Here is a 12,218-nt window from a genome sequence, read left to right on the forward strand (position 1 = left end):
GATTCTATATTATGGTGAGTATGTAATAATAATAGAAATAAAGTGCACAATAAATGCAATATGCTTGAGTCCCACCCCAACCCAACCCATCTGTGGAAAAATTGTCTTCGATGAAACTGGTTCCTGGTGTCAAAAAGGTTGGGGACTACTGTTTTAAACAAAACCACATTGTTTTGTTCACCATAGATTCAGGTCAGTTTTGAAATCAGTTAGTGTAAGCCCTTCAACTTTCTTCCTTCTCACAATTATTTTGGCAATTCCAGATATTTTGTATTTCCATATGTGGATTTTTTTTGGGAATTGCATTGGATTTATATGTTTATTGGAGAATGGACATGTTAACAATATGGAGACTTCAGACTGCAAACATGGCATCTTTCTCCACTTATTTCGGTCTTCTTTAATTTATCTCAGCACTGTTTTGTAATAATTACTATACAGGTCTCACATATATTTGTTAAATTTATTTCCAAGGGCTATACTTATTTCAGGTTCCATTGTCAATGAAATTGTATTTCTAATTTCATCTTCCAATTGTTCATTAATGTTCTTAGAAATGCAGTCCTTTTTTTGTATATTGCCCTCATGCCTTGTGAAGGCACTAATAGCTTTTTAAATATATTCCTTAGGATTTTCTACATATATGACAATGTCATCTGCAAACAGAGATAGTTTTTCTCCTTTCGTTCAATCTTATTATTTTTCTTCCCTTATTGGACTGATTTGGACCTCCAGAACAATACTGAATTGAAATGGTGAAAGCAGACATTCTTCATTATTCCATATTTTTGGTATAACAAATTTAGTCTTTTACTAAGTATTATGGTTACTGTGAATTTTTTATAGAAGCCTTTATCAAGCTGGGAAGGTATTTTTAAATGCTAGTTTCCTGAAATTTTTATCATGAATAAGAGTTAATTTTTAAGAATTCTTTTCTACTGCTATCAAGATGGCCAAAGAATTTTTCTTCTTTATGCAATTAATATGATGAATTGCACTGAGTGATATTTGAATATTAAGCAAATCTTCATTTCCTGAGATTAAAGCCTCTTGTATGTGATGAGCTATTCTTTTTATATAATGTTGCATTTGATTTGCTAATATTAAGAATGTTTGCATCTATATTCATGAGAGCTGTTGGTCTGTAGTTTTCAATTTTGGGAATATCTTAAACTGGTTTCGGTATCACTGTAATACTGGCCTCATAAAATCTGTTGGGAAGTGAACCCTCTTCTATTTTCTGAAAAAGTTTTTGTAAGATTGTTATACTTTCTTCATTAAATATTTGATAGACTTCACTAGTGAAGCCACCGTGTCCTATCGTTTTCTTTCTCAGAACATTTTTAAATTACAAAATTGATGTTTTTAATGGATATAGGGTTATCTAAGTGCTCTATTTCTTCTCGAGGCTATTTTGGTTAGTTGTTTTTCAAGATACTTGTCCATTTCATCTAAAGTGTCAAACTTATTGGCATAAAATTTTTCATAAAGTTTCCCGTTATTGATTTATGCTCTTATTTTTATTAATTCATTTCTTCTACTTAGTTTGCTGGTTTTTGCTAGCTTCCTATGGTGCAAGTTTAGATCTTGATTTGAGATGTTTCATCTTTTAAACACAAGCATTTAAATCTATAAAAGTGCTGCTGAACACTGATTAGCCACAATCCACAAAATTTCATATGCTTTTCTTTCATTTTTTGCCATTAGAATGTTTTCTAGTTTTACATAATTTATATGATGATAAAGAATACATACAATTTACCATTTTAATCCTTTTAAGTGTACAGCTTAGTAGCACTAAGTACATTCATACTGTTGTGCAGCAGTCACCACCATCCATCTCTAGAACAACTTTGTCATATTTCCAAACTAAAACTTTACCCATTAAACAATAACTCCTGATTCCTTTTCCTCAACCCCTGGAAACTACCTTTCTACTTTCTATCTCTACAAATTTGACAGTTCTAGGTACTTCACATAAATGAAATCATACAATATTTGTCCTTTTCGGTCTGGCTTATTACACTCAGCCATAATGTTTTCAAAGTTCTTCCATGTTGTAGCATGTGTCCAAATTTCCTTAATTTTAAGGCTGAATAATATTTAATTGTACATATGTACCACATGTTGTTTATCCATTTATCCATCAATGGACATTTGGATTAATACCACCTTTTAGCTATTGTGAATAATGCTGCTATAAATGTGAGTATAAAAATATTTCTTTATGTCACTGTTTTCATTTTTTTTGGATATACACCCAGAAGTAAAATTTGTAACTTCTTTTTGAACATGGGTTATTTATAACTGTATTTTTTATTGTCCAAATATTTGGGTGATTTTCCAGATAATTTTCAGTTATAAATTCATAATTTAATTCTATTATAGAGAAAACATCATATGATTTAAATATTTTTGTATTTGTTGACATTTGTTTTATGACCCTGCATTTGGTATATCTTAGTGAATGCTCCATGTGTTTGTGAAAAGAATGTATATTATTCTGTTTAGGCATAAACTATTTTATAAATGCCAGTTTCTTTATGTTGGTTCATATCGTTCAAACTTTTTTTTTCTGTTTTTTTTTTTTTTTTTTTTTTTTTTTGAGATGGAGTCTCACTCTGTCACCTAGGCTGGAGTGCAGTGGCATAATCTCGGCTCACTGCAACCACTGCCTCCTGGGTTCAAGGAATTCTCGTGCCTCAGCCTCCTGAGTAGCTGGGATTACAGGCATGCACCACCACACTCAGCTAATTTTTGTATTTTTAGTAGAAATGCGGTTTCACCATGTTGGCCAGGCGGGTCTCGAACTCTTGACCTCAGGTGATCCATCTGCCTCGGCCTCCCAAAATGCTGAGAATACAGGTGTGAGCCACCGCACCCGGCCTATGCTGTTGCAGGAAGTCAGGGACCCCGAACAGAGGGACCAGCTGGAGCCGAGGTGAAGAACATAAATTGTGAAGATTTCATGGACGTTTATCAGTTCCCAAAATTAATACTTTTATAATTTCTTATGCCTGTCTTTACTGCAATCTCTAAACATAAATTGTGAAGATTTCATGGACATTTATCACTTCCCTAATAATACTCATAATTTCTTATGTCTGTCTTTACTTTAATCTCTTAATCCCATTATCTTCCTAAGCTGAGAATGTACCTCAGGATGTCACCTCAGGATCACTATTGTACAAACTGATTGTAAAACATGTATGTTTGAACATATGAAATTAGTGCACTTTGAAAAGAACAGAATAACAGTGATTTTGGGAAGAAGGGAAGATAACCATAAGGTCTGACTGCCTGTGGGGTCAGGCAGAATAGAGCCATATTTTTCTTCTTGGGGAAAGCCTATGAGTGGATGTGCGAGTAGGAGAGATATCACTGAATTCTTTTCCCAGCAAGGAATAACCCTGGGGAAGGAATGCATTCCTGTGGGGAGGTCTGTAGATGGCTGCTCTGGGAGTGTCTGTCTTATGCAGTTGATATAAGGGCTGAAATACACTCTGGTCTCCTGCAGTACCCTCAGGCTTGCCAAGATTGGGAAACTCCAGCCTGGTAAATTCTAGTCAGACCAGCTCTCTGCTCTCAAACCCTATTTCCTGTTAAGATGTTTATCAAGACAATATGTGCACAGCGGGAATAGACCCTCATCAATAATTCTAATTTTGCCTTTGCCTTGTGATCTTAATTTTCCTTTGAAGCATGTGATCCTTGTGACCTACTCCCTGTTCATACACCTCCTCCCCTTCTAAAATCCCTAACAAAAAATTGCTGGTTTTGCAGCTCCAGGTTATCATCACGGTCCTACCAATAAGTGATGTCACCCCCAGAGGCCCAGCTGTAAAATTTCTCTCTTTGTACTCGTTCTCTTTTTTTTCTCATATCAGCTGACATTTAGGGAAAATAGAAAAGAACCTATGTTAAAATATTGGGGGCTGTTTCACCCAATACTATGCAATTTTTTTTTTTTTTTTTTGAGACCAAGTCTCGCTGTCGCCCAGGCTGGAGTGCAGTGGCGCAATCTCGGCTCACTGCAAGCTCCGCCTCCCGGGTTCCCGCCATTCTCCTGCCTCAGCCTCTCCGAGTAGCTGGGACTACAGGCGCCCGCCACCACGCCCGGCTAATTTTTCATATTTTTAGTAGAGACGGGGTTTCACCGTGTTCTCGATCTCCTGACCTCGTGATCCGCCCGCCTCGGCCTCCCAAAGTGCTGGGATTACAAGCGTGAGCCACCGCGCCCGGCCTACTATGCAAATTTTTTATATCATTACTGATTTTTTACCTATTTGTTCTAATTACTCAGAAAGGAGTTTTGAAATGTCTAACTATACTTGCTAATAATTGTTAAATTGTCTATTATCTTTTCAATTCTGACAGTTTTTGCTTCATGCATTGTGGAGCTCTGTTACTGGGTACACAGACTTCTATAACAGTTTTAAAGAACCATTGTTCCTGTTATACTGATCCTTTTTTTAATCAAATATCCCTGTTTGTCTACTAATACTACTTTATCTTTTTTTTAATGAATTGAAAAAATCTTGTTTCCTTTTTAAATAAGTGTTATTGTATATATTTAAAATATACAACCTGATTCTATAAAATACACATATATATATGTAGTTAAATGGTTACTATAGAGAAACAAATTAACATATCCATTAGGTCACATAGTTACCCATTTTCCTTTCTATAGCAAAAGCAGCTATAATTTTCTTATTTAGCAAAGATCCTGAATACAATGCATTATTATTAACTATAGTCTTCATGTTATACATTAGAGCTTTCAACCAACACTCTTTAAAGTGTAATTTAGATGATATTCATATATCCCATTTATATATTTTTTCCATCATATCTCTGACAAAGAGTTAATTTCTTTGATTCACAAAGGGCTCAAACAAATAAATCAAAATAGTAAGAATGGGCAGTGTTTATGAACAGGCAGTTTATAGGGGAAAATAGCATAGACCAATAAACATAAGAAACATACCTAACCTCACTAAAACCTAAAAAAAATACAAATCACAATACTAATGATATATAATTGTGCCTTAATTTGATTGGGAAAAATAATAAAGCATTGATAATAGTATGTATTGGTAAATATTTGGGAAAATAAACTCACTTTTCATGGCAGTATTCAACTATTCGGAGGAGATATTTGGCAATATCTATCAATACTGAAAATGTATAAAACATTTGCATCAACAACTTGAGTGCTAAGAATTAACTCCATAAATAATAATAATAATAAAATACTTGCAAAAGTACACAAGATATAAATATAGACATGTGCATTGCAGGATTGTTTTAATAGCAAAAAACTGGGAAAATACTTAAATATCTATTTTTAAAAATGGGGTAAATAAATTATGGCACATCCCTACAATTGAATTCCAAGTTGCCACTAAAATGAGGTACATCCATATTTCTTGATCTAGACAAAAGTCTATAATATATTAAGTGTCTTTAAAAGTTATAAAATAATAGGTTTGCTAAGTCCCCATTTTTTGTAAAAATAAAGAGAAACAAAAACTCTGTGTGTGTGTGTGTGTGTGTGTGTGTGTGTGTGTGTGTGTGTGTGAATGTATAGGTAAAAAAAAAGTCCAGACCATATGTTTTCTCTCAATAGTGGTAACATGAGTGATTGTCACTTTGTACTTTATATTGTAGCATATTTTCTGAAAATTTTACCAAAAACATGAATTATAATCACTGAAACAGGATGTATTTTTATATACATAAACAATGGGCAGGGGTGAAGGGAGGTGTCAAAATAAGAAGGTCATTTACGACAAATTAGGTTTTCTACTTTGAGAATATTTGCAGCTGTCTATGGCAGAGGGTGCCTTTCCCAAATTTTTCAGCTTCACCAGTCCTAGCCTACCCCCATAGATCACTGGGAGCTTCTGGGTACCTGTTTGTCTTGGATACTCACTCAGGCTTCCCTCTGTTGTAGCCTCTTTCTCTCCTGAGAGCATTTCTCAGGCCACCCCATTAGTTTCCTGTTTGTCCAATGTCTCGGATGATGGAGGCTGGTGGAGGTAGAAAAGTGGAGAGCTTCTCATCAAATGCAAAGGCTGAGGACCTGGCCTGCCTTCCCTCACAATCTCCTCCAGACCCTGCTTCTTGGTGTCTAACCCTCATTGGGTTTCCAAACTGCACGTCACACAATGAATCAATTTACTGTCATGGCCAGTGCTTTAAAAAACTACAATAGAACAGAGTAGAAAATATCAAAATGTATCATGTGCATTAAAGGCAAGTATTGTTTATAAAACTTTTGTTTGGGATATATATATATATATATGGGAGATATATGTAATATTTCACCATCAAAATAATTTGAAAAATACTGATATAAATTGTTAAAGTGATTAATAACAGGTCTTGAGTCCTGAGAACAGAAGTCCATCCAGAAAGCCCCAGCCCCTTTCCAATTTTGGGCTGTTTCTCCTCATACCAAACCAGAAAACCACCAAAAAAAAAAAAAAATGGTGAAAAAGAGAGCAAGACTCTGACCCCCCATGGTGGCCAGGTGACTTCTGGTGGATTCCAAGGTCTACACCCACATCCCAGCAATGATCATAGCTTAACATTGGAATATTAAAGCATAGTCTTTCTTCTCAATTGGGGAATTCCAGCATCACAAAATTCTGGATCTGAGAAGTCTTCTTTCTTTGTTGCTTGACTCTTTTTGTTTCTAGTTCAAGTTTTTCAGTTGTGAAGTATGTTGGGACTTTACTTCTGGAACAGAACAATTCACCATCAAGACTTTGCCTTCTACCACCTCCTTCTTGTCCTGCATTGTTCTGGGACTGACCACTCCTTTCACTAACACCTGGTACTCTGGTGTGGTTTTCTCCTTGTTGTTCTGAACCACAATGTACTTCTATTTCCCTGAGTCATAGACCCAAGCCTGATAAATGAAAAATACTTCTATGTTCCCTAGGGAGAAGTAAAAAGGTTGTGCCATCCTTCTAAAAAAGCACCAGGTGCTGAGGCTTGATGTACAAGGTGGTGCTGGCATCTATGACGCACTACAGGGTCAGGTTCTTCTCTGTTTGCACCAAGTTTGGCAGGATCTTCATGAGGATGCTGTTGATGGTGTAAGAGTTTTCTTGACCCTCAAAGCATGAAAAGAAAAGAAGTATCAGCAGGACTCAGGGATACCCGAATAGCATCCTGAGGTTAAAGACTGCCGGGCATAGTTAGCTCCACCTGCAGACCATGCCTTTTGGGCAGAAGACACTTCTGCACTTCGGCACTCTCCAAATTGTTCTCTCACCATGTCCTTCCTTCCAGTCCCTCTTCTTAAGCTTACTATTTGAACAGTGTGTACACTTTTTTATCCTTTTACTTAGAGTTTATTTGTGTCTGTGTTTAAAGTACAACTTTTACAGATAGATCTTGGTTTTTAAAAATCCAATCCAATATTATTTGCCTTTCATTTAAAATATGTATCCATATATTTAATGTGATTATTATATAACAGGATTTTAGTCTGCCATTGTGCTATTTGTTTTTTTGTCTCATCCCTTTTTTATTCCTCTCTTCCTCCTTTCCTAGCTTTTCTTTGGTTTTCCACAAATATTTTAGTATGTCATTTTACCCTCTGTTAGCTTTTAACTATATTTCTTTGCTTTTTTTTTAGTGGTTGCTTAGGGGTAACAAAGTACATTGTTTAACTCATGATAATTTTCTTAGATTTAATATTGAATTATTATTATTATTGTTGAGACAGGGTCTCACTCTGTCACCCAGGCTGGAGTACAGTGGCACAATCACTCCTCACTGCAGCCTCATCCCTCCAGGCTCAAATAATCTCCCCACCTCAGCTTCCTGAAAACCTGGGACTACAGGTACACATCACCACAGCTAGCTATTGTTTTACTTTTAGTTGACACAGGGTCTTGCTATGTTGCCCAGGCTGGTCTTAAACTCCTGGGCTCAAGCAATCAGCCTGCCTTGGCCTCCCAAAGTGCTAGGATTGCAGGTGTGAGCCACCACAAGTGGCCTTGAGTTATTGTTTTTATTAAAATATCAGAATCTTAAAACAGTACAGTTCCATTTACCCTCTATCTTCCATGCTGTTGTTGTCACATATATTACACCAACATACTTTATAAACTCTATACTGCCTTTTCAAAAATATTTAAAAGAGAGAACAAAATATTTGTATAATCTTTCATATTTTACCATATTTTTTCAATGCTTCTTATTTCTATCTGCATATCCACATTACCATCTGGTGTCATTTTCCTTGCACTCAAAATTCCTTAATGTTTCTGGTACTGCTAGTCTGCTAGCTATGGATTTTCTAGGTTTTTGCCTAAAAACTTCTATTTCATTTTTATATTTGTAGAATAGTCTCACTAGTTACAGAATTCTTGGCTGCCAGTGTTTTGTTTTTGTTTTTTTTTTAATTACTCAGTACATTGAATATGTAAGTTGAATGTCTTCTGGTCTGCATTATTTCTGGTGATAAATCAGAAATTGATCATATTGTTGTTTTTCTCTTGCTACTTTCTGCATGTAATGTGTTGTTTTTCTCTTGCCACTTGTAAGATTTTCTGAGGTTTTTATGTTTTCTTTTTAGGTGTCTTGCTGTAGTGTACTGAGATTGGATTGGTGTGTGTGTGTGTGTGTGTGTGTCTTTATATTATTTGGGTTTCATTGAACTTCTTGAATCACTAAGTTAGTGGGTTTTCTTTAGCAAATTTAAGAGGATATGAGCCATTCTTTCCTCAAATTTTTTTGTCCCTTTCTCTCCTTCTTCACCTTCTGGGACCCCATTCACACACACGTTGAACTGTTTGATGTTGTTCCACAGTTTTCTGGGGTTTTGTTCATTTTTGCTAAATGTTTTTTTCCATGTTATTCAAATTTGATAATTTCTACTGATCTAACTTTAATTTCTTCTTCTTCTTTTTAAAGACAGGGTCTCCTTTTATCACCCAGGCTGCAGTGCAGTGGCACAATCACGGCTCACTGTAGTCTCAACCTCTTGGACTCAAGTGATCCTCCCTCCTCAGCTTCCCAAGAAGTTGGTACCAGAAGTGCATGCCATCATGCCCAGCTAATTTTTTATTTTTTGTAAAGACAGGGTCTCCCTCTGTTGCCCAGGCTGGACTCAAACCCTTGGGCTCAAGCAATCTTCCTGTCTTAGTCTCCCAAAGTGCTAGGATTACAGATGTAAACTACTGTGCTGGCCAATTTCACTGTTTCTTTATTCTGTCATTTCAACTCTACTTTTCAGCCCATATAGTGAAGTTTTCATTTCCAGTATTGTATTTTATAGTTCTAGAATTTCCACTTTTTTTTCTTATTGCTTACATTTCTCTGTCACAATTTCCTGTTTATTTATAAATATTATAGTCTCCTTTAATTATCTGAATGAATTTAAAATTGCCTCTTTGAAATATTTATCTGCTCAATATATCATCAAGGCCCATTCAGTGTCAGTTTCCATTGACTGTCATGCATACTCAGGCAAAGAAGCACTGTCATTTTATTTGTATATCTAGTAATTTCTTGTTTTAAATTAAATGTTGTAGATTATACCTTGTAGTGACTCTGAGACATCTGAGGATTATTGGTTTGCTTGTTTTATTATTTTCATTTGAGTATGCAATTTGATTGGTCTAGATTCAAACTATGAAAATAGTTTCCCCTATTACATACAGCAGCTGGTGTTCGTAGTTCTGGGGTCAGCGAGGGATTTGGGGAAAGTTTATACTTAGACTTTGAACTCCAATACTTTTGCATCTCTCTCACTTCCAGAATTCCTTTGTAAAGGTCAAATATTCCTGTCCTCTTGGTGTTATAATCTACTTCAAACTGGTATGACTGGTTGGGGTAGTTCACTGGGGGAAATCATGTATAAAAGCCATAAATGTATAATTTTTGCCAGTCATGCCAGACATAGTAGTCCAATTTTTTAAATATTTGTTATTAATATAATTTAAATTATTATGAAATTGTAAGGAACAATAGAGATCCTACAGATACTTTATTTAGTTTATTCCAATTGTAACATTTTGAAAAACTACAGTACAATATCACAACCAGGATACTAACACTGACTGATATTATCCACTGATCTTATTTATATTTCCCTGATTTACATGTATTCATGTGTGTGTGTGTTTGTGTATGTAGTTCTATAAAATTTTATCACATACGTAGATTCACATATTTACCACCACAATCAAGCTACTCAACACTTCCTTAACCCCAAGGATCCCTTTTATGACCAAATTCACTTCCCTTCCACCCCTATCTCTCTTAGCTCCTAGAAACCACTAATCAGTATTCCATTTCTCCAAGTTTGTCATTTCAAATTGTTGTATAAATGGAACTCTACATTCCATAACCTTCTGACGTTGGCCTTTTTCACTTAGCATACTTTTTCAGAGATTCATCCAAGTTATGACAGAAATCAGTTGTTATTTTCTTCTTATTGTTGAGTTTCATTCCATGGAATAAATATACCACAGTTTGTTTGCCATTCACCTGTTAGAGGTTATCTGGGATGTTTCCAATTTTAAGGTATTATGAATAGCTGCTATGAACATTTGTGTACGGGATTATTTGTGAACATAGGTTCTCATTTCTCGGCATAAATGCCTAAGAGGGCAATTGCTTGGTTATATGGTAACTGCATGTTTAGTTTTGAAAGAAACTATTAAACTATTTCCCAGAGTGACTATCATTTCTCACTGTCACTAGCGTAAGTGATTATTGTCTCCACATTCTCACCAGCATTTGGCATTGCTATTATTCTTTAGCCACTCTGATAGATGTGTAGTGACGTCTGATTGTGGTTTTAATTTGAATTTCCCTGAGGGACTCATAGCTAGTATGTATAAGGGACTCTCAAAACGATCTTAACAAACAATTAGAAAATGGGCAAAATATATGAAGAAATTTTTCACTGGAGAAGACATACAGGTGGCAAATTCCAAATATGGGTCTTTTTACACTGTTTTCTGAAGAAAGAATTGCCTGGCATCTTCACATCACCATTACTGTATGTCCACTGTGTAACACTCTATAGTCATTTTATGATGTAAACAAAGACTTTGAAATTACATGAAAAAATATTTACAGCATAGGTATCGTGTAAAATGGAATTTCATGATATATTTTAATGTTGCACTATTAAAAACATAAACAGGCTATGTGTAGATAAAAGAATAGAAATAAATATACCAAAAGATAAAATTATCTTTGATAACAGTAATATGAGTGATTTTGAAATCTATGTTCCATTTATTTGTACTAGTAGGAAGTTAGAAAGTTAGCTTCTATGATTACTAAATTGTGTTTAGCATTTTTATTAGGTTACAACTTAATCATTGCTGAAAATGTGTTTCTCAAAGAGGTTAATGAAAATTCTAACTTGAACATTAAGCACAGTCACAAGAATTTATATTTATTCTCTGTACTCAACTTTAATAAGGCAGTACATTTCCTTAAATCTCCTGAAATCACAAGTAACTGCAGATAAGAAAAGCATACAGCTTTTTCATATTAAGCACATGTTTAAGTAATGATTACTACTAGATTTAGCAGTATCATCCGTACAAATTACATACACATAACATTTTAACTGTAGTAACATCCTATGAATAATTTGAGGAAGTTGTAACCATATTGTAAAATGAGAACTGTAAGCCTAGCCCTCTAAAATATTTAAATTAGTATGCAATAAATTAACGGAAACTACCCCAAAGGAATATTATCCAATATGAGATATATATTTTTTGAACACTTAAAAAAATTCACATACAATAAATAAAAATTAAGTAATGAACTGAAAGCTTTATGGACATTTAGGCAAAATCTCTAAGGAAAAGCTAGGCCCTGAGCAATTCGTTCTAACTTGCTAAAGATGATATTTTCAAGATATTGAGTAAATCAGGATTTCCTATGAATGCAGCTGAACATTCTGGATTAGCTTAGACAAATCCATATAATCTACTTAAAATTTATTTTGGTTCTTTTTTTTCTCCCAGAACCAACAGGGAAATCTTTCCTCCCCAGAAATCAGTATATCCAGCATATCAAATTCAGTCATTTTGACTCAATTATTGTAGACAATATTCCAGAAAGTTGTGATTTTTAATGTATAAAAGTTCATAAACACCTATAATTAAAAGAGAACTAAAAATGACTCATAAGATAATGAAACCATTCCCATGCCAGGATTACAA

This window comes from Symphalangus syndactylus, chromosome 21 (genome assembly GCF_028878055.3).
Source record: "Symphalangus syndactylus isolate Jambi chromosome 21, NHGRI_mSymSyn1-v2.1_pri, whole genome shotgun sequence".
Lineage (NCBI taxonomy): Eukaryota > Metazoa > Chordata > Mammalia > Primates > Hylobatidae > Symphalangus > Symphalangus syndactylus.